The sequence below is a fragment of the Helianthus annuus genome, chromosome 8, assembly GCF_002127325.2.
Source record: "Helianthus annuus cultivar XRQ/B chromosome 8, HanXRQr2.0-SUNRISE, whole genome shotgun sequence".
NCBI lineage: Eukaryota > Viridiplantae > Streptophyta > Magnoliopsida > Asterales > Asteraceae > Helianthus > Helianthus annuus.
Window position 1 is genome coordinate 44,206,132 of NC_035440.2, and position 22,312 is coordinate 44,228,443.

Genomic DNA, 22,312 nt, shown 5'->3' on the forward strand with positions numbered 1-22,312 from the left:
CTATGAATTGCAGAAGTGGGTGCCTCGATCAGATATCAAGGACTTCGGTGTCCCGAACCTAGCAAACAATCTCCTCAAGAATCTCACAACAACCTCGCGTCATTCGTAGGCAAGGCCTCTGCCTCCACCCACTTAGAAACATAATCTACGGCGACAAGGATGTATCGGTTCCCTCTCGACATAGGGAACGGACCCATAAAATCAATACCCCAAATATCAAAGACCTCAACCACCTGAATGGGGTTCTGGGGCATCTCATTACGGGATGAGATATTTCTCGTCCTCTGACAGGCATCACAGCTTCGCACAAACTCATGTGCGTCCCTAAAGATGGTCGGCCAATAAAAACCCGCATCAAACACGCGTTTGGCGGTATAAGCAGCACCATAATGGCCACCAGTCGGTCCCTCGTGACAATGTCGCAGTATACTGCGCGACTCGGACCCAAACACGCATCTCCTAATAACCTGGTCCACACCAATCCTAAACAAGTACGGATCCTCCCAAATGTAGTGCTTGACATCCGCAAAGAATTTCTTCTTTTGCTGATACGTCATGCCCTCCACAAGGTCACCTGTAGACAAGTAATTCGCCAGATCAGCGAACCAGGGAAAACCCTCCTCGTGGGCTTTCAAAAACATCAACGCCTCATGGGGAAACTCATCCCCAATCCTATCCTCCCGAGTTTTCTCTATCTCGGGGCTCTCCAGTCTCGACAGATGATCAGCAGCAACGTTCTCCGCCCCCTTCTTGTCCCTAATCTCTAGATCAAACTCCTGAAGCAGCAAAATCCATCGAATAAGCCTAGGCTTCGCATCCTTCTTCGCAAACAAGTAGCGAAGAGCCGCATGATCCGTGAAAATAATGGTCTTTGACAGCACAAGATAAGATCGGAATTTGTCGCACGCGAATACGACTGCTAGCAACTCCTTCTCCGTCGTGGTGTAGTTTTCTTGGGCGTCGTTTAGGGTCTTGCTAGCGTAATAAATGGGATGAAAGTGCTTCTCCCTACGCTGCCCTAAAACGGCCCCAACAGCAAAGTCGCTGGCATCGCACATGATCTCAAATGGGAGGCTCCAATCGGGAGCAATCAGAATGGGAGCACTCACTAACCTCTCCCTAATCAACTCGAAGGCCCTCAAACACTCATCGTCGAATACGAATGGCCTATCCTTCTCTAGCAGCTGGGTCATCGGGCGAGCAATCTTCGAAAAGTCGCGGATGAAACGGCGGTAGAATCCCGCATGACCCAAGAAACTCCGAATAGACTTCACAGAAGTAGGCGGCGGGAGCTTGGAAATAACATCAACTTTGGCTTGATCCACCTCAAGCCCCACCTGTGAAATCTTGTGCCCTAGCACAATCCCCTCTCGAACCATAAAGTGACACTTCTCCCAGTTAAGCAGCAGGTTCGTCTCCTCACATCGAATAAGCACACGCTCGAGATTACGCAGACAATGATTGAAGGAACTCCCAAACACAGAAAAGTCATCCATGAATACCTCCATGGAGTCCTCGATCAACTCGTGAAAGATCGCCACCATACAGCGCTGAAAGTTGGCTGGAGCATTACATAACCCAAATGGCATGCATCGATACGCGAAGGTGCCAAAGGGGCATGTAAATGTGGTCTTTTCCTGATCCTCTGGTGCAATAGGGATCTGGAAATAACCTGAGAATCCATCAAGAAAGCAGTAGAACTGCTGTCCTGACAGTCGCTCCAGCATCTGATCGATGAACGGCAAAGGAAAGTGATCCTTGCGCGTGGCGTCGTTGAGTCTGCGATAATCTATGCAAACTCGCCAGCCGGTGACGGTCCGGGTGGGTATCAACTCATCCCTATCGTTGACGACCACTGTCATACCCCCCTTCTTGGGGACCACCTGGACGGGACTCACCCATGCAGAATCCGAAATCGGGTAAATCAGTCCTGCATCCAGCAACTTAATCACCTCTTTCTTCACTACGTCCTGCATATTAGGGTTTAGCCTTCTCTGAGGCTGAACCACCGGCTTGAACTCCTCTTCCATCAAGATCCTGTGCGTGCAAAACGAAGGGTTAATACCCTTGATGTCCATCAGCTTCCACGCAATAGCCTGCCTATGCTCTCTCAACACACTCATCAGCTTCTTCTTCTCCTCCTCCGTCAATCCAGCAGAAATGATGACGGGTAACTGAGATCCCTCGCCCAAGAATGCGTACTCCAAATGAGATGGCAACTCCTTTAACTCCAGGGGCGGGGGTGCCTCAACAGATGGTCTCTCCTTCGGGATCTCCTCCTCCTCGATGACCTCAAACACCTCGAATCTAGGGGAAGGCTCGGTAGCCTGCAAAAGAGGGTCCTGCTCAACATCTAACTCAGTGACCTCACTCCCCTGATCATACATACTCATATCCTGCGTATCAGACGCATCTCTCCCACAAATCTCGCTGAGAAGGCCACCCACATGTGACACGAGAGTATCAATAAAGTAAAGAGTGTCATCATGCTGACGGGTGTGCCTCATAGAACGCTGAATGTCGAATGTGACCTCATCCTCATCCACTCGAAGAGTCAACTTGCCGTCGTGCACGTCAATGAGTGCTCGTGCCGTGGCAAGGAATGGACGACCTAAAATCAGTGGGACCTCAGAGTCCTCGTCGATGTCAAGGATGACAAAGTCAACTGGAAATACGAATTTATCGACCTTTACTAACATATTCTCCACGATGCCCCTAGGGAACTTCACCGATCGATCGGCGAGCTGAATACTCATGCTGACAGTAAGATTCCCAATCAGACATGGGATGGTAAAGCTACCAGGATCAGACACTTTCTTCGGCAGCTTGTTCTGCAAGACGGCAGAACACTCCTCGCTCAGGGTGACAGTCGACAGATCCTCTAATTTCTTCTTATTCGTAAGAAGATCCTTCAAAAACTTCGCATACTTTGGCATCTTCGCCAAAGCCTCGACGAACGGAATGTTCACATGCAGCTTCTTCAACATCTCCATGAAACGACCATACTGCTCTGCGTCCTTACCCTTCACTAACCTACCAGGGTAAGGGGGTGTCGGCTTGTACACCCTCATCGGCTCCTTCTCTGACTCCTTCTCCACTCCTGGAGACCTGCTGGACTGTGCTGTACTTGCTGGGCGCAGCCTAGGGTGCACTCTGCTGGCAGGTGTCTCCATCTCAATCTCCTCGTCGACCTCCGGGTCCTCATCGACTACCGGCTCGACCTCAACAGCTCCTCGTCCGCTCCTAGTGGTAACAGCCTTCGCAGTGGCGTTTGGATTCCCAACAGTGCTACTAGGGAGACCACCTTGAGGTCTCTGGTTCAGCTGATCGGCCAGCGAACCCACTGTCCTCTCCAGGTTCTGTAGTGCAGTGCTCTGACTCTTCATGAAGGTCTCATGCTCCATGAACCTCGACTGTGTCTCCTGATGTCGAGTATCCTCTCGCGTGATAAACTGTGTGAGCAACTGCGTCTGCTTAGCTAACGTCTCCTGGTTTTGCCTCAGCATCTCCTCTATCGTCGGGGTTTTCGTACCCGAACTCGCCCCTGCTCCTGCTCCTGCGTCCTGAAACAAACTCTGACGCGGCTGAAACCCCGGTGGGTTGTTGTTCTTCCAGCTGAAATTCGGGTGGTTCTTCCAGTTCGAATTGTAACGCTCCCCGAAATTTCCTTGATTCCGATTACCCACAAACTCTACCTGCTCTGGTGACTCCTCAGGGGCTATAGGACACACGGCTGTGTCATGCTTCCCTGTGCATATCTCGCATAGCTGCTCTTTCTTCATCTGCATCTTCTTCACCTGCTTCTGTAAGGCCTCGATCTGGGCTTGCATAGAGGTGGTAGTGTCAACCTTATGCACGCCTCTCTGTGCAGCAGACGAATCTCTAGACTCGGGAAACTCATAGCTACTCATCGCGATGTCCTCAAACATCTCGGTACACTCATCTGGGGTCTTGGCGGTCATCAGATTGCCGCCAGCAGTCGTATTCAGCATATTCCTCGTAGCAGGTGTCACTCCATGGTAGAACTTCTCAACTAGCGCCCAACTCTCAAACCCGTGATGTGGACATTTAACCAACAACTCCTTGAAGCGCTCCCATGTCTCGTAAAATGACTCTCCTTCCTTCTGACGAAACTCCTGAATCATGCTCCTCAGACGAGCGGTTTTAGAGGGAGGAAAATATTTGCCTAAGAATTTCTCTCGCATCCCAGCCCAGGTAGTAATGGATCCCGCAGGAAGAGACTCTAACCAAGCATGAGCTCGATCAGTGAGTGAGAATGGGAAAAGACGTAACTTGCAGGCGTCCTCGCTAACGCCTTGCTCCTGAAATGTGTCACAGATAGCTGAAAAACGGGAGATGTGAACATTTGGGTCCTCGGAAGGTAACCCATGGAACTGGACGGTGTTCGTAACCATCGAGATGATCTGCGGTGGAATCCGCCAGCTATTGACAGCGATAGCAGGGCGGGTGATGCTGGATCGAGCATTGGCCGCATTCGGCCTGGCGTAGTCAGCGACGACTCTCCTAGCAGGGGGATCGGCATCACCCATAGTGAAAGTAGAAGATGAAGTGTGTACCTGACTAGCTCGGAAAGTGCGAAGGCGCTCGTGGAAATCTCGCTCGGGCTCAGACGAAGCAGCAAACGAAGGTGGCCCCTGTGAACGAGTGTGGTGCATACAATGAGAAGAAATCTAATCTAAGTACTAAAGTAAATCTAACCCTAAAGGCACAAATTGCAAGCAAAAGGCACCTAAAGGCAATGGAAATCTATGAAAGCAAATAAACAACTAAATAGACGACTCGGGTCGTTCTCTAAAGTGCCAGTGTCCCCGGCAACGGCGCCAAAAACTTGATGTGTGAAAATGTATATATTAAATTCGGACAAGTTTTAAAAATGGAATCACAACCTAAACCACACACAATCGGCAAGTGCACCGGTCGCAGTGTAGTGTAGATGGCAAGACCGGATATCAATCCGTGGACACTATATGCAAACTTTAGATACTGAACCTCTATCGAACGAATAGTCAACTTTTGGATTTGTTTGGAAATATTTTGTAAAAATAACTAAATGAAATAAACAGAACGTAGGAAACAAAGCAAACAAACGAGGCAAGAATACGAGCAAACTGTGATCAAATATATATGAGATAAAGACTACCTAGGCATAGAATCCCTAGAATCATGCAATGCTAATGTGACAGTGATAACGGTTAGATATCTATTTCCCTCAATTGACCCCCCGCTAGAGATGTCCCAAGTGAGAAAGCAAGACTAAATGTGAAGTGCTAGAACGGACCGGCTCAAGCTATCGATACCAAATCCTACGAAAATAGAACCCTTTTGACCTCAGAAACAGTGATGTTGAGAGAGGACCCCAAAATCGCAAAGCAAACCTAACTTAGATAATCGAAATCCTAGGAAACCCTAATTACGATGCAATAAACGAGCTCGAGCTATCGGTCACCCAATCTACACACCAATAATTAGCTAATAACCTAGCTCACCCTAATCGTCTTTCGAGTCACAAGATGAGGAATGCACGTTTTAGTAAATCAATTTTAATTATTAGTTGAATTGGTCAATTTCTCAACACAATACCCAAACCGAAAACCCTAAGATCAACGATTCAAATTAAACTCTAAGTCTAGGGGGAATTTCTTCGTGCCTAAACCGTTGAATTCATCAACCAAAAATCAATCAAAACACACCAACATGCAATACCAAGATCAATATCAAAGACAAGTCATGTAAATCACATCAAATAACCGAAATCAAGTCATAAACGCATTACAATCAACTAGTTCATCAAAACCTAGGTAGTTGTGAAGTTTAGCTACTCATAATATTCAAGAATTCAACAATACAAAGTCTGAAACAAACTGAAATCATAGTTCAAAGCGAAAAGAAACCGAAAAACCAATGTTTAACGAACCCGATACGCTCCAAACTCGAACCGAAAGCTTCCAAGACCTTTGCACAGCTTCAAGATGCTCCAAAATCGCCCCAATATGCTCCAATGTCGTCTGGTTGCCGAATGATCCCAACCCTAATCGGCTGCCATGATTTTATAAAGTTTTTGCGAAATACGATCCCCTTACGGACCGTATGGCTAAAGTCTTGCGGTCCGTAAGGGACTAGGTCAATCCGGGCGCGCGCTTCCCCCTTGCGGACCGTAAAGACCAGGTCTTACGGTCCGTAAAGGGTCCTGTGCAGCAAACTTTCATCTTTTTCCTAGCTTTTCCGACACGTCTTTCCGTGTTACTTTCGCTGCACCATTTTCCTTCCGTTTTCACCGCGAAATCAGCAGGTTCATCACCAATTCCTGCAAATCCATAATTCAAACACTTAAGTATCCAAATCGCAAGAAAACCACATCCAAAGTCATCAAAATGTAAGGGATTCGATACGAAAAATATGTATAATTATAAACATATCATGCCCCATCTTGTTACATCGCTGACACTGACTTTTCCCACAAGGCCCACTGTGGTGTCGATTGCATTTGTTACACTTGGGGTGGTTCCCGCGATAGCCACACTGTTGTTGAGGGCCCTTGTTGTTTTCAGTTTTCCTTTGCTGTGTTGGGGCCTGAGTGGGGTTAGCATCCTTGCTTTGATTTCCTTCCCACTTACGCTTGTTGTCATTAGAAGTTCCAGCAGTAGCACTGATCCTTTTGGGCAGCTTGCCCTGTTCCACGGTCTGATCAGTAAGTTTGTGAGCAAGACGAACGACCGGCTGAATGGTGTTGAGGTTGGTTGCAGTCACATGGCTTCGGATTTCTGGAGCCAAACCCTTGATGTACAATTCGATTCTTCGATACATAGGTCGAGACATGTTTGGGCAAAGAGCAGCATAGTCGTTGGACTGTTTGGTGTATGCCTCGATCTCTGATCCAACCATCTTGAGCTCATAGTACTCGTTTTCAAGCTTGTGGATGTCATCCCTGTGACAATACTCTTCCTTAATCATGTCCTTGAAATCTTCCCACGTAGTAGCATTAGCAGTTTCCAAACCAAACATCTGAATTTGCGCCTTCCACCAGGAAAGCGCGTTTCCTTCGAGCATACCAGTAGCAAACTTCACCCAATTCGCAGGGGGACACTCACAGACAGCAAAGACGGCTTCGACTTTCTCAATCCAGTGCAGAAGACCTATGGCACCCTCAGTGCCATTGAAAGGGAGAGGCTTGCAATCCATGAAAGTTTTGAAAGTACACACATGTGGTTGCGCAGGTGCATGCTGACCTGTTGTGAGAAGCGAAGCGAATAGGTTTAGGGGTGAAAGACGATGCGGCGGTAGGATCTAAACATCCTAAGATAACGAGTTTACCTCCAGGGTGAGCTGCGAAATCTGCAGCCACCGTGTTAAGCAGGTTAGTGAATTGAGCCTGAGCCATGTTAATGTTTCCTCTTCCACGTCCACTCATTGTCTTCATAATCAGAAAACATAGTATGAGTGTGATGTCGTATTGAAGCGAGAATGAGATAGTAGAGGGAGGTGTATCTATCTAACTAGGCACACTAGAACGTATAGCAAAACAGAGAACACAAAGCAAGCAAGCAAGTAATCACTAGTCTGAGCTATGAGGTCTAATGTGTTGAGTCTTGCACTTGGAGTGTAGTGTCGTCACGAGTCACGGGTTATCTTCTCTGTTGTGTCTACCACCAGTTCTGGGCCTGTGACCTGGCTGTCACCAACTTCCGCCCAGCAAAGAGGTGATCGACATTTACGACCGTACAATGCCTCAAAGGGTGCTGCCTGAATGCTGGTGTGGTAGCTGTTATTGTAGGAGAATTCCACTAGCGGTAGATGCTTCTCCCAATTCTTGCCAAAATCGATCACACACGCTCTAAGCATGTCTTCTAGGGTTTGGATGGTGCGTTTAGACTGCCCATCCGTTTGTGGGTGATAAGCGGTGCTCATGTCCAAACGTGAGCAAAAGGATTTGTGAATAGCTTGCCACAACTCCGAAGTAAAACGAGCGTCTCGATCGGAAATAATGGAAGTTGGCACCCCGTGCCTCGAAACCACTTCCTTTAAGTATACCTCTGCCAAGGTAGAAAACTTGTCTGTTTCCTTAATAGCCAAAAAGTGTGCAGACTTGGTCAATCGATCTACTATCACCCAAATAGTGTCATTCCCGCGTTGGGATCTAGGTAGGCCAGTGACGAAATCCATGGAAATTTGCTCCCATTTCCATTTCGGGATTTCTGGTTGTTGGAGTAGGCCCGCTGGTTTCTGATACTCAGTCTTGACTCTTGCGCAGGTCAAACATTTGCTGACATATGTTGCTATGTGGGCTTTCATGCCAGGCCACCAATACGTAGTCCTTAAGTCGTGGTACATCTTATCCGAACCAGGATGTACTGAGTAACCGGACTTATGGGCTTCGTCCATCACAAGTTCACGTAGATCTCCATAGAGTGGAACCCAAATGCGCCCTGTCACATAGTAAGCGCCATCTTCTTTTTGTTCTAATCGCTGCCTCGATCCTCACAGGGACTCAGCCCTGATGTTCTCTGATTTCAGTGCTTCAACCTGAGCATTTCGAATCTGAGTAGGGAGGTTAGACTGGATGGTAAGTTGTAGCGCTCGCACGCGCTTGGGCGTAGTGTCTTTTCGGCTGAGGGCGTCTGCCACGACATTGGCCTTGCCCGGATGGTACTTGATTGCGCATTCATAATCATTCAAGAGTTCGACCCATCGACGTTGTCGCATGTTTAATTCCTTTTGCTTGAAGATATGCTCGAGACTCCTGTGATCGGTGTAAATAGTGCACTTGGTACCGTACAGGTAATGTCTCCATATCTTAAGCGCAAAAACCACTGCTCCCAGTTCCAAGTCGTGCGTAGTGTAGTTCCTTTCGTGAGTCTTAAGTTGTCGAGAGGCGTAGGCAATAACTTTATCGCATTGCATTAACACGCAACCGAGCCCGTGAATAGACGCATCGTAGTAAACCACAAAGTCGTCGGTACCTTCAGGTAACGAGAGAATAGGAGCACTACAGAGGTTATTCTTTAGCTGCTGGAATGCGGATTCCTGAGCTTCACTCCATTTGTAAGCAATACTCTTCTGGGTGAGAGTCGTGAGGGGCTGAGCAATCTTCGAAAATCCCTTGATAAATCTATGATAGTATCTTGCCAATCCCAAGAATTGGCGAACTTCGGTCAGAGTCTTAGGTGTAGGCCAGTTCTTTACGGAGTCGATCTTAGCTGGGTTGACGTGAATTCCGTCCTTATTGACCACGTGCCCAAGGAAATGGACTTCTCGAAGCCAGAAGTCACATTTCGAGAACTTGGCGTACAGTTGTTCATTACGAAGGAGTTCGAGAATAAGGCGTAGGTGTTGTTCATGCTCCTCTTGACTTTTCGAGTAGATTAGGATGTCGTCGATAAACACAATTACGAATTTGTCGAGGTAAGGCTTACACACTCGGTTCATGAGGTCCATGAAAACCGCAGGCGCGTTAGTCATTCCAAAGGGCATGACAAGGAATTTGTAATGACCATAACGAGTTCTGAATGCAGTTTTGGAGATGTCCTCATTACGGACTCTTAGCTGATGATAGCCTGATCGTAGGTCAATCTTAGAGTAGTAGCCCGATCCTTGCAACTGATCGAATAGATCGTCGATATGTGGGAGAGGGTATCGATTTTTGATGGTAACCTTGTTCAGCTCACGATAGTCGATGCACATTCGAAAAGTGCCATCCTTCTTCTTAACAAAGAGTACTGGTGCTCCCCAGGGTGACGAACTAGGGCGGATAAATCCTTTATCCAATAGTTCCTGTAGTTGCGCAGAGAGTTCCTTCAGTTCTGCGGGGGCTAGTCGATAAGGTGCACGAGCTATGGGCGCTGCTCCGGGTGCTAGCTCGATTTGGAATTCGACCTGACGGTGGGGAGGGAGTCCAGGTAGTTCTTCAGGGATGTTGGTGCACGACATCTGTTGATTTCGTCTTAGATCGAGTCTTACATTGTATTGTATAGATTAGGGCGTGATTTACGAGAAAATTAGAGAGTTTATGTGTTTTAGAGGCTGGACCGCTTATACGGCAATGTTCTGGACCGCTTATACGGACATGCCGTTGGAGAGGTCCAGAACTTAAGGTCTGGTCCACTTATTCGGACGTGACGTTGGGGTGGACCAGAAATAGTATAAATACCCTTGGAGAGGTCCAGAAAAAACGGTGGTGTAGAAATCGTGCCGAAGTGCTGCCGGTGCGAGATTTGAAGTGTAATCAGTGTCAAATAAATAAACAAGTAGTTAAAGTGATTTGCCTGCTGTTTCTACCTTGTTTTCTTGTTATTCCGCACCTGAAACCAAGGAGAAAGCCTCTGAACGACTCGTTTAGGTCAGAATACGATCCTACAATTGGTATCAGAGCTCAGGAGGAGGTTCTCTGCAGAAATTAGCCGGATTTAGTCACTTTTTCTTACTTCTACACCTTCTTTTTCTGATTCGGGAAGATTTCACGGTCGGAATTTGCTCAAATTCTCACAGATTGTGCGCAATAGTATCGTGACAAACCCTGGAAAGTTTCAGATCAAAATTCGAAGTTTTAGTGGGTCAAAATTGGAATTGAAGGCTGGTCCGCTTTTGTGACAAGGCTGGTCCGCTTTTGTGACAAGTCTGGTCCGCTTTTGTGACAAATTCTGGTCCGCTTTTGTGACAAGTCTGGTCCGCTTTTACGGACAAATTCTGGTCCGCTTATTTGAACATTAGCTGGTCAGCTTATTCGGACGTTGAGTAGGTCAGCTTATTCGGACGTTGAGTAGGTTAGCTTATTCGGACATTGTGCAGATTCGCTTATTTGAATCGCTCATCTGGACAAACTTGGTTCGCTTATTCGTCACAGTGTTTGAAAAACGTGTTATCGAATCATGGATTTCAATCTCGTTAACAGGACTCAAGAAACACTTGATAGAATAATAATATTAAAGAATGATTTTGATTCATTTTCAGGTTTTCCAGGAGAGAGTACAAGAAGTGTCATTGAGAGATACAAACATCTTGTTCGTTCAATGTCTGATTTAAATATTACAAAAGAACCAAAAGAGTGGATTGAAAAATTTATCAGTGCGTTACCGAAAGAAGAATGGGAAGATTATGTTCTGAACTTGAAAAGTTCTAGAGAATTTTCTCAACTGACAATTACTCCACTCATTAAAAGAATTGAAGAACAGATGGAGATCAAAGATAAGAAAAAGAAAGAAAAAGCAGTAAAAGTCAAAGAATCTGGGAAGAATGAATCGTCAAGGTCTGCTTCAGTATGTTCAAAGTGTCATAACTTCAAGACAGTCAATGACAAACTTGTGAAGGATGCAGAAAGTTTGACATCTGAAGTCAAAAAGTTAAAACACGAGAAGCATACTGCTGAAAAACAGATTCTTATAGTTCAGAGTATTTGTGAGAAGCTGAAAGCTGAAAATGTTAAACTGTTAGATAGTGTGAACAGTTTGACATTAGAGAACAAAGGTTTGAAAGAAAATGAAAAGGTTTTTGAAAACAAACAGAAATCATCTGAAAATGAAGATTTCTGGATAAAATTGGAAAACAAAAACCTAAAAGCGAATGAATCAAAATTTCAGGAACAGATAAAAGTTTTGATGAATGAAAAATCTGTTCTTGAAAATTTGAAGATTGAGAATGAGAAAACTATCGAGTCTCATTTTGGGAGAATATCTCAGCTTGAAAGTGAAGCTGAGAATTCGAGGAACAAAATTGATGAACTTGAGAAGAAATTGAAAGGTTTTGTGACTAAATCTGACAGTTTGAATTTTCCCTGTCCAAAACCAATCAATTCTATGCCGATAAGTGAAAAGATTGAAGATTGTGATGAGAAAACTGATGATGAAAATGAGGAATTTTATTCAGCAGATGAATCTGAGATAAAATCTGATGCTGAAATTAAGAAAAAGGAGAAATTTTTGAAATTAAAAGAAAAATTTCAGAAAACTGTTTTACACTCGACTGAAAAGGGAGAATGCTCTAAGCAGAAACCTGTGAAGAAGATTGTAAAACAGAAACAAAAATTTAAAAAGGAAGAAAAAAACTCATCAGTTCAATCATCCAATCACAATCAAAAATCAAAAGATTTAAAGAATGAAAATTCAAAACTTGTTGGGTGCAGGAAAGATCACAGTGCTAAAGCGCCAAATCAAGCAGAGTTGAGGAAGGAGTATCACCAAGCCAAACAATGCTTTGATCTAAGCGTTTGGACTAAAAATGGTGATAGGTATGATAACAGAGTGTGCTACAGCTGCGGCTATCATGGACACATTGCTGTTAACTGCCGATATTGGAGTTATGAGACCAGGAGATGCTTTAATTGCAACATCAAAGGTCACATTGCCCGAGATTGCCCGAGGAGATCAATGGGAAGATCAAGGGTTATGTCTCAGAAAGTGGCAAGAATTCCAGTCAAGGTCAAGCCCGAAGAACTAAAAGTTCGAGAACCAAAAGTTCAACAACCGAAAGTTCTAGAGACGAAAGTTAAACTTTCTCAGGGGCAGAAAGACCGACTGAGGAAGAAGAGAAAGAAAGCGAGAGAATATCTCCAGAAGATTTTGTCCTCGGGTTCACGGGACAAACAGATTAATAGTTCTGATGAATCGACTCCTTCAGTTGCAAAAACAAGCAAGACGAATTCATCAGATACAAATCTGAGGACAGAACAGAGAGGGAAGAAGAAGGAAAAGGTCGGCGTTGAATCTGACAGATCAAAGTCGGACAAGCCACCTTCAGGCAATGATTCTGGTACGGTAAAACTAGAGGAGCCATTGGTTGAGGTAAAAGTTGAGAATTCTAGTTTAGCAATGGATGATGCAAATTTTCCACCATTGTTGAGCAAGAATTCAAAATCACCCAAGGTCAGTCAGGCTTGGGTGAAATTGTTTAAATAGAAAAACCTGACTTGCCGGAGATCCCAAGATGGTATTGTGGATCAGGAATCGGCACATTTCTTGAGAAATTTCACTTTGGTGATTTTTCGCCTCAAATGTGGTAAATCAGGGACATTAAATTGTACTTGATTTTCTACTGATGGTTTATGATCAAACTGGAAATGATAAATCTTTAAAATGTTTGAAGAAAACAAGATGATGAGATAACCCCGAATCTACAAATGGTTGGAACACAAACTAATTTTTCCGGAAAAACCATTTTGATTGAAACAAACTTGAGTGTTTTGAAATCATTATGGGAAAATAGTTTGTTGTGAGGGGGAGTTCTGATTGTTTTTTGCACGAGAATGGTGAATTGAGGTAATTCACATAATGTTGTCAAGTTTCTTGTATAGTTTGTTTTCAATTTTTTTTTCCTCGGAAAATCAAAATTGAAACATATTTTGATTTTAGGGGGAGTATTAAAATTTTGAAAAATTTAAAAAAATTGAAAAACGAAAATGAGTTTTGTTGCAAAAAGAGGAGATGATAGTACATCGGTGGACTATCACAGCATGCTAGAGATTTGTAAAGACAAAATTGTTTTTAAACAAGTCTTACTAATGATGTGTCAGTAGGCTTCACACAGTTAGTAAATTGTATTCGAGATAAAAACATAAAATCAAAACTTACTTATTTTGTGGGGAACACTACTTGGATATATAGGTAACCCCTGAAATCTCGTTTGAAAGGTTTCTTATTCTGGAATACTAGGTTCTTGTACTCAATTGATGTCTGGGGTATTATTCCGGGACTTCTGCTGAACGGTAGTTCTGACCTAGTCCCTGGCTAATACTTTCTTCATATGCTTGAAACATAGCATAAAGCCCTCAGCTGATTAGACAATAAAATTGATGATCAGTTGTTGTAGCTGAAAAGATCCTCTAAAGGGGACCCACTGCTAAGTCGAAGCTGATATCTCTCTGCTGAACGGAAGTTCTGACCTGAGATCCCTCAGTTCTCGCATTTTTCCCCTAATTTATATACAGATATCATTTGTAGTTATACTTACCTGTAGATCAGAATATTGGGATCTGGATACGGGAGTATATTCAAGAGGTGGGACACGCAAATAAGTCTAAGTGCTAAAATATTAAATACGTATCTTGAATCAATTGAAAATTTGTGTAGAGGTTTATGTGGACAACAATACTGACAATCAGAAGTAAATTTGTTTTTAACATTTGCTGATTAATCAAGATCAACGGTGTTGGTGATATGTCTCAAAAAACCGATATGATCCTCTTGCACAATCTCTCAAAAATAGTGTTCATTTTTGTATTTCATTAAAATTCAAAAATCCAAAAATATTGTATTTTTGTTTGATATTTGAAAACTACAAAAAGATTTTCGACAACAGAGTGTGAAGAACTGATATTTGACATTTCAAGTGCTAAACATGTTGAACTTGTGGTTTGAGAGAGTATGTTAAATTGTGAAGATTTGAAATGCAAATTTGGTTCATTAACTTGATGAATAAGTTGAATGGTAACCTACAGTTTGATCTTCATAATTCTTCTTTTATGATTTGTTGATTCATTAAGTTGAATTGCAAATTGTACTAGTTTGTAATAGTATGGTTGAGTTTTGCAGGTTTCTGATCCTGTTGCTACGAATAGCCAGGAGACACATCAGAACCAGAGAAGAGCTTAAACGGAGAAAGCCAGGAGTTGATTTCAATGGTGATAACGATTTCCAGACAGAGATCTCAGCATTATGTTAGGGGGAGTCTGATGAAAGTTAGAACCAGAGAATGATCCAGGCATATGATTCCAGGAAGGAATTTCTGAAGATAGAGAGAAAGAGAAAGCCAAGAGGCTGATCAAGACTGAAGATGTGAAGACACAGCATTGTTGTGACTCGATAGTCGACTTCATCAACATCTGAGGGGGAGTCTGTTGGTGCACGACATCTGTTGATTTCGTCTTAGATCGAGTCTTACATTGTATTGTATAGATTAGGGCGTGATTTACGAGAAAATTAGAGAGTTTATGTGTTTTAGAGGCTGGACCGCTTATACGGCAATGTTCTGGACCGCTTATACGGACATGCCGTTGGAGAGGTCCAGAACTTAAGGTCTGGTCCACTTATTCGGACGTGACGTTGGGGTGGACCAGAAATAGTATAAATACCCTTGGAGAGGTCCAGAAAAAACGGTGGTGTAGAAATCGTGCCGAAGTGCTGCCGGTGCGAGATTTGAAGTGTAATCAGTGTCAAATAAATAAACAAGTAGTTAAAGTGATTTGCCTGCTGTTTCTACCTTGTTTTCTTGTTATTCCGCACCTGAAACCAAGGAGAAAGCCAGGAGTTGATTTCAATGGTGATAACGATTTCCAGACAGAGATCTCAGCATTATGTTAGGGGGAGTCTGATGAAAGTTAGAACCAGAGAATGATCCAGGCATATGATTCCAGGAAGGAATTTCTGAAGATAGAGAGAAAGAGAAAGCCCAGAGGCTGATCAAGACTGAAGATGTGAAGACACAGCATTGTTGTGACTCGATAGTCGACTTCATCAACATCTGAGGGGGAGTCTGTTGGTGCACGACATCTGTTGATTTCGTCTTAGATCGAGTCTTACATTGTATTGTATAGATTAGGGCGTGATTTACGAGAAAATTAGAGAGTTTATGTGTTTTAGAGGCTGGACCGCTTATACGGCAATGTTCTGGACCGCTTATACGGACATGCCGTTGGAGAGGTCCAGAACTTAAGGTCTGGTCCACTTATTCGGACGTGACGTTGGGGTGGACCAGAAATAGTATAAATACCCTTGGAGAGGTCCAGAAAAAACGGTGGTGTAGAAATCGTGCCGAAGTGCTGCCGGTGCGAGATTTGAAGTGTAATCAGTGTCAAATAAATAAACAAGTAGTTAAAGTGATTTGCCTGCTGTTTCTACCTTGTTTTCTTGTTATTCCGCACCTGAAACCAAGGAGAAAGCCTCTGAACGACTCGTTTAGGTCAGAATACGATCCTACAAGGGAACACCTTGGGGTAGTCGCGTACTACTGGAAAATCTTCAATCCTCTTTTCCTTTTCCTGTGTGTTGGTGACAAGTGCTAAGATAGCGGTGTGCCCCTTCCGTAAACACTTCTGGGCCTTCAAGAACGAGATGATGCCTGTGACTTCTCCGCCTTTGTCACCTTGTACGATAAGGGGTTTGCCAGAACGGCGGGGGATGCGAACCATTTTCTCTAGATAGAGGATTTCAGCGGGATGTTTGGATAACCAATCCATACCAATGACGACGTCGAAGCTTCCGAGAACGATAGGGAAAAGATCGACGCTAAATGTCTGACCAGACAATACTAGTTTGCAGTTGCTGACAACGTGTGAGGCCTCGATGTTTCTACCATTAGCTAACTCGACGGTATGCTTAGAACTTAGTAACGTAGGCGGGTGCTTAAGCTTCTTACTAATACGTAGGGACACATAACTAGCATCGGCTCCAGAATCAAATAATACAGAAACATAACGATCATCGATTAGGAACTTACCCGCCACGACGTTGGGGTCATTCCTCGCTTCTCCAGCTCCAATCACAAAAGCCCTTCCCCTTGCACCATTCCCAGCACTGTTGTTTTGGTCGTTGTTTCCAGCTCCCTGATTGTTGTTGCGGTTCTGGTTCAGTTCAGGGCAATTCTTCTTAAAGTGCCCCTCAGCTCCACACTAGAAACAACCCTTGACGTTCCCATGATGTTGCTGCTGCTGCTGGTTCAGCTCGGCGGGACGTTGACTCCTACAGTCCTTGGCCTCATGCCCCATCTTGTTACATCGCTGACACTGACTTTTCCCACAAGGCCCGCTGTGGTGTCGATTGCACTTGTTGCACTTGGGGTGGTTCCCGCGATAGCCACCCTGTTGTTGAGGGCCCTTGTTGTTTTCAGTTTTCCTTTGCTATGTTGGGGCCTGAGTGGGGTTAGCATCCTTGCTTTGATTTCCTTCCCACTTATGCTTGTTGTCATTAGAAGTTCCAGCAGTAGCACTGATCCTTTTGGGCAGCTTGCCTTGTTCCACGGCCTGATCAGTGAGTTTGTGAGCAAGACGAACGACCAGCTGAATGGTGTTGAGGTTGGCTGCAGTCACATGGCTTCGGATTTTTGGAGCCAAACCCTTGATGTACAATTCGATTCTTCGATACATAGGTCGAGACATGTTTGGGCAAAGAGCAGCATAGTCGTTGGACTGTTTGGTGTATGCCTCGATCTCTGATCCAACCATCCTGAGCTCATAGTACTCGTTTTCAAGCTTGTGGATGTCATCCCTGTGACAATACTCTTCCTTAATCATGTCCTTGAAATCTTCCCACGTAGTAGCATTAGCAGTTTCCAAACCAAACATCTGAATTTGCGCCTTCCACCAAAAAAGCGTGTTTCCTTCGAGCGTACCAGTAGCAAACTTCACCCAATTCGCAGGGGGACACTCACAGATAGCAAAGACGGCTTCGACTTTCTCAATCCAGTGCAGAAGACCTATGGCACCCTTAGTGCCATTGAAAGGGAGAGGCTTGCAATCCATGAAAGTTTTGAAAGTACACACATGTGGTTGCGTAGGTGCATGCTGACCTGTTGTGAGAAGCGAAGCGAATAGGTTTAGGGGTGAAAGACGATGCGGTGGTAGGATCTAAACATCCTAAGATAACGAGTTTACCTCCAGGGTGAGCTGCGAAAGCTGCAGCCACCGTGTTAAGCAGGTTAGTGAATTGAGCCTGAGTCATGTTAATGTTTCCTCTTCCACGTCCACTCATTGTCTTCATAATTAGAAAACATAGTATGAGTGTGATGTCGTATTGTAGCAAGAATGAGATAGAAGAGGGAGGTGTATCTATCTAACTAGGCACACTAGTACCTATAGCAAAACAGAGAACACAAAGCAAGCAAGCAAGTAATCACTAGTCGAGCTATGAGGTCTAATGTGTTGAGTCTTGCACTTGGAGTGTAGTGTCGTCACGAGTCACGGGTTATAGTCTGGTTTTTCTCAAAAAGATTTCCCCTTTTTAAAACCAAGTTCACTATAACCAATGGCTCTGATACCAATCTGTCACACCCCCAAAATCCACATGCGGAGTACCACCGCTTGGAGGCGTGACTGACCAGGATTCAGCCACCAATTATACTGAGCAATTTAATTAGTAACATAAGTAATACTCACCAACCGCAAGGTTAGCAAATATCATAGTCAAAGTTCAAAAGTTTTAAGTTTAAGTAATAGTTCAGATAAGTAGCGGAAGCATAGACAAAATAGTTTAAAACATAATTCTTAGTTCAAGTTTGTTTAGAACCCAACACACGGGTTAGACGACCACTACACATCTGCCAGCTGCAAGCTCCTGAATCACTGGGTACCTGCAAAACATGCAGTAGGGTATCAACATAATGTTGGCGAGTCCACGAGGTGTCAAATTTTAGTTTTCGAAAACGTAGGTTGTTTAGATAAAGCATTTATAATCACGTTATGGGGAGCTACCCCATCTATAAGCTCACTAAACTGTTGATACCGAAACTGTTGACGGAAAGTTGTTGTGCCCCGAGTCAATGTCTATCGTCATTGACCAAGATGCAAGGTCTACTAGTTCACGCCCGATCCCCCCGGTCACAGTGTGAGGTTGTCAAACCTAATAGCGCTATCAACTAATAACCCGTTCGCCCCTGGCGATTAATCGGTACTGTAAGCAGGGACTTAAGGTTATAGAGTTTCGTTTAGCTTGGCTAGTTGTGATTTATAAATAATATCCAAACGTATCTCCCCCGGAGATAGTAAATACCCATTCGGATTTCCCCCGGAAATAATAGTTCAAAAGTATTTTTCCCAAAGTTGGCAGTTTGTCCGTGTCCCTCCCTGGAACGCATGCTTTTAGTGTGTGAACTCACCTTGGGTTGCTCGGCAGAATAGGTTACTTGTCAAGCACGCTGGTCACCACGTCCTAACATGGTTACCAGAATAGGTCAGGTTTGGGTACAGAGAATGTCACGTATATTTTACACATAATCTAACACATAGCATGCATACAGCTACGTGTTGAGTTATTGGGCCTGCTCTACTATTGGATCAGTCAACAGTAACAACTAACACATAGTTCAGTTAAACAAGCAGCCCAAACAAATCTCATTGTGGCCCAATAACTCAAGTACGCAGCCCAGTCGAGACAAGGTGATCTCGACTCGAGAACATGTGGTCTCGAGTCGCAACCAGGAGGTCTCGAGTTGTAATGGCTGGTCTCGAGTGGTGCAGGCATGACTTGCAACCTCAGAGGTCTCGAGTCCCGTCTCGAGTTGTCATGATGTGGTCTCGAGTCGAGACCTTGATGGTCTCGAGTCCCTGAAGTCCGTTATGAAGTTGCTTGGTCTAGGTCTCGAGTCGCAACCGTTGCGGTCTCGAGTTGTAGCTCCATGGTCTCGAGTCGAAACCAGGGGTCTCGACTCGTTTGCCTGCTGATTCTGGCACATCTACCCACATTGTACTATCCAACAGAATCTGTTTCCATGATTTATGTGTACTAACCAATGAGGGTTCACAAACATGTTTTCTTGTCTAAACCTTAATCAAAACAGATCAAGCAACAAGTTTTTCAAATATTTTCATGGCATTCATGTTGTTCTCTATTAGGGTTTTCATCACAAACATGTTCATTTGGTTCATCATGAGATTCATCCAAATAGACAACATTCTTCTTGTTCAAAGCATAAGCATACATCCTCATTCTACAATACATATCATGCTACTAGGTCAACAAGGATCATGTAAACATTTATTCTAAACATTATGACACAATTTGACCTATAATATCAACATAAATCGGATGATCATAAACACCCTACACTATCAATCATTCATTATTCAAATATCAGGAGTTCACATATTTCATCCATCATTTCAATCATTCAAAGCAAATAGCATCATTATACACATAAACACCTAGTGAATATCAAAAATGCTAACCGGTTGTGAGAAAGCACCAAGTCAAGGAAGAAAGTGAGAAATGAAGTGTCCGAGTGATGATGATGAGCTTGTCCAAGGCTCCTTGTTGTCGCCGATTGAATCCGAGAGAGAGAGAGATGAGCTTGCTTGTTAGGGTTTTAGTGACAGAGAAAGAAGGAGTGTGTGTGTGGAAGTGAGTGTGGGAGAATGATGGAAGTGAGGGATGGTTGGCTCGGGCATGGATTTTATACTCGGTTTGGGTGGTGCACCCTACAATGGTTCCGAGTGGGCTCAAAGGGGGTTTGCAGCCCAACCGGCCCAACTGTTTACTGTTTACTCGAGACCGGGTGGTCTCGAGTCGGGTTCGTTGGTCTCGGTTCACTATTATAATCGTGTGTATATATATATATATATATATATGTATGTATTACATGCACATAGTTTAATACAAAGATCTTATAGCACACCAATATAATTCACAAATTTCAATTTAATAATATATGCACATGTCGTGCTAATACAAGAAGGTTGCTCGGGAAAACCCGAAGTGTCACAGACGCGGTTTAGTTCGTTGTGAAGCTCTTCCAACATAGAACACAAACCGACAAATAAATATATAAAATCCCCTAAGTTTCTTATATTTATTTCTACTCCAAAATTAGGAAAATGCATTTCCTATATTTGTGAAAATAGCTATTTTCACAAAATTTCCAACAGTTTGTTTTTCTAAAAAAGACGTGCACCTCTTCTATCTACACCATGCACCACCATCCACCACCACCACCATCACCAACACCGTCCACCACCCACCACCATCAATCACCACCACCCCTACCACCAACCACTACCTACCACTATCCATCACCACCACCATCGTCTACCACAACCACTATCCACCACAACCACCCACCGTCCACGTCCACCACCCACCATCACCGTCCACCACCACCGTCCACCACCACCCACAATAAACTCAATTCTTGCACGTGTGTTAATTGATATGGGTGCGAATAAATCCTTTATTTCACATGGATTTATTTGACATCCTTCATTCTTATTAACCAAGCTACCTATGCCTTTAGAAGTAGAAATAGGCGATAATAAAAGCTTTATAGTGTGTGATGTATGCCAAAATAGCAAATTGAGTATCGATGGTGAAGAATACTCAATAGACTTGACTCCGATATCATGGGAGAATTCCAAGTGGTTGTCGGGATGGATTGGTTATCCCGACATCACACGAGAGTTGTGTGCTTCCGTAAGGAGATAAAACTAACGTCTCCAAGCAGAAAGCACGTTACTATCTATGGTGAGAAAGGGGGTAATCCCGTGATATGTTCGATGTTAAAAGCTCATAAGCTTATAAGGCGTGGATTTAAAACGTTTATGATTTATGCATGCGAACCAGATAAAGAGTCGTCGAAGATTGGAGACGTACCGGTGGTACGTGAATATGAGGATGTGTTTTCGGAAGACTTACCGGGAACACCGCCAGAACGGGAAGAAGAATTCGGAATCGAATTGGTTCCTGGCGCAAAACCCGTAGCTAAGGCGCCGTATCGACTCGCGCCATCGGAGCTACAAGAGTTGATGTCTCAGATTCAAGATTTGCTTGACAAGGGGTTTATAAGGCCGAGTGTGTCTCCGTAGGGCGCACCGGTATTGTTCGTGAAGAAGAAGGACGGGAGTATGCGAATGTGTATCGATTATCGGGAGTTAAACAAACTCACGGTGAAGAATCGATACCCGCTCCCGAGAATTGACGATTTATTTAACCAACTACAAGGCACAATGATGCAGGTTTTCTTAGCAATCAAGTTGGATCTAGAATTCAATATTTTGGAAGATCAAAGCTGCGATTTTTATTCAGAAAATAATCAACTGCCTTTCCAGAAACTAACAAGAACGATCAAATAGTTCAACTCCTACAAACTAGGCAACAACTTAAAAGATAAAAACAACCAAAAAAAATTCAAAACAAAGGATAAAACAAAGGTTTTTTTTAAATAATAAAATCCAAATACATCAGCTAGCTTTGATCTCGGTTCCGGGTCAATCCGGGTCATGTAGTATCCGGGTCGCCTGCATCATTCTCCCCTTCTTCGAAAGGACTCGTCCTCGAGTCAAACGGGTCATCATCTGCAGGAACGAATGGGGAAAGATCTGCAACATTAAAAGTAGCAGAAACATTGTAGTCGCCCGGTAAGTCAATTTTGTAAGCGTTGTCATTAATGCGTTTGAGGACTTTAAATGGGCCATCAGCACGAGGTTGTAGTTTACCAAAGCGTCCTCCCGGGAAACGATCCTTGCTCAAATGAATCCACACTAGGTCGCCTTCCTGGAAAATGACTCGCTTCCGATGCACATTAGCTCGCCGCTGGTAAACAATGTTGTTATTCATAATTTGCTCACGTACTTGTTTGTGAATCTCCTTGATTTGGGTAGCCCTTT

At 44.0% G+C, this 22,312-nt stretch overlaps 1 non-coding gene across 1 annotated transcript; it reads left to right on the plus strand.

The window, feature by feature from the left end:
* The first annotated feature begins 4,050 nt into the window (after nt 1-4,050).
* Nucleotides 4,051-4,157, plus strand: LOC118481466. The gene has a single exon (XR_004865675.1). It is a non-coding gene; the product is annotated as a small nucleolar RNA R71 (small nucleolar RNA).
* The last annotated feature ends 18,155 nt before the right edge of the window (nt 4,158-22,312 follow it).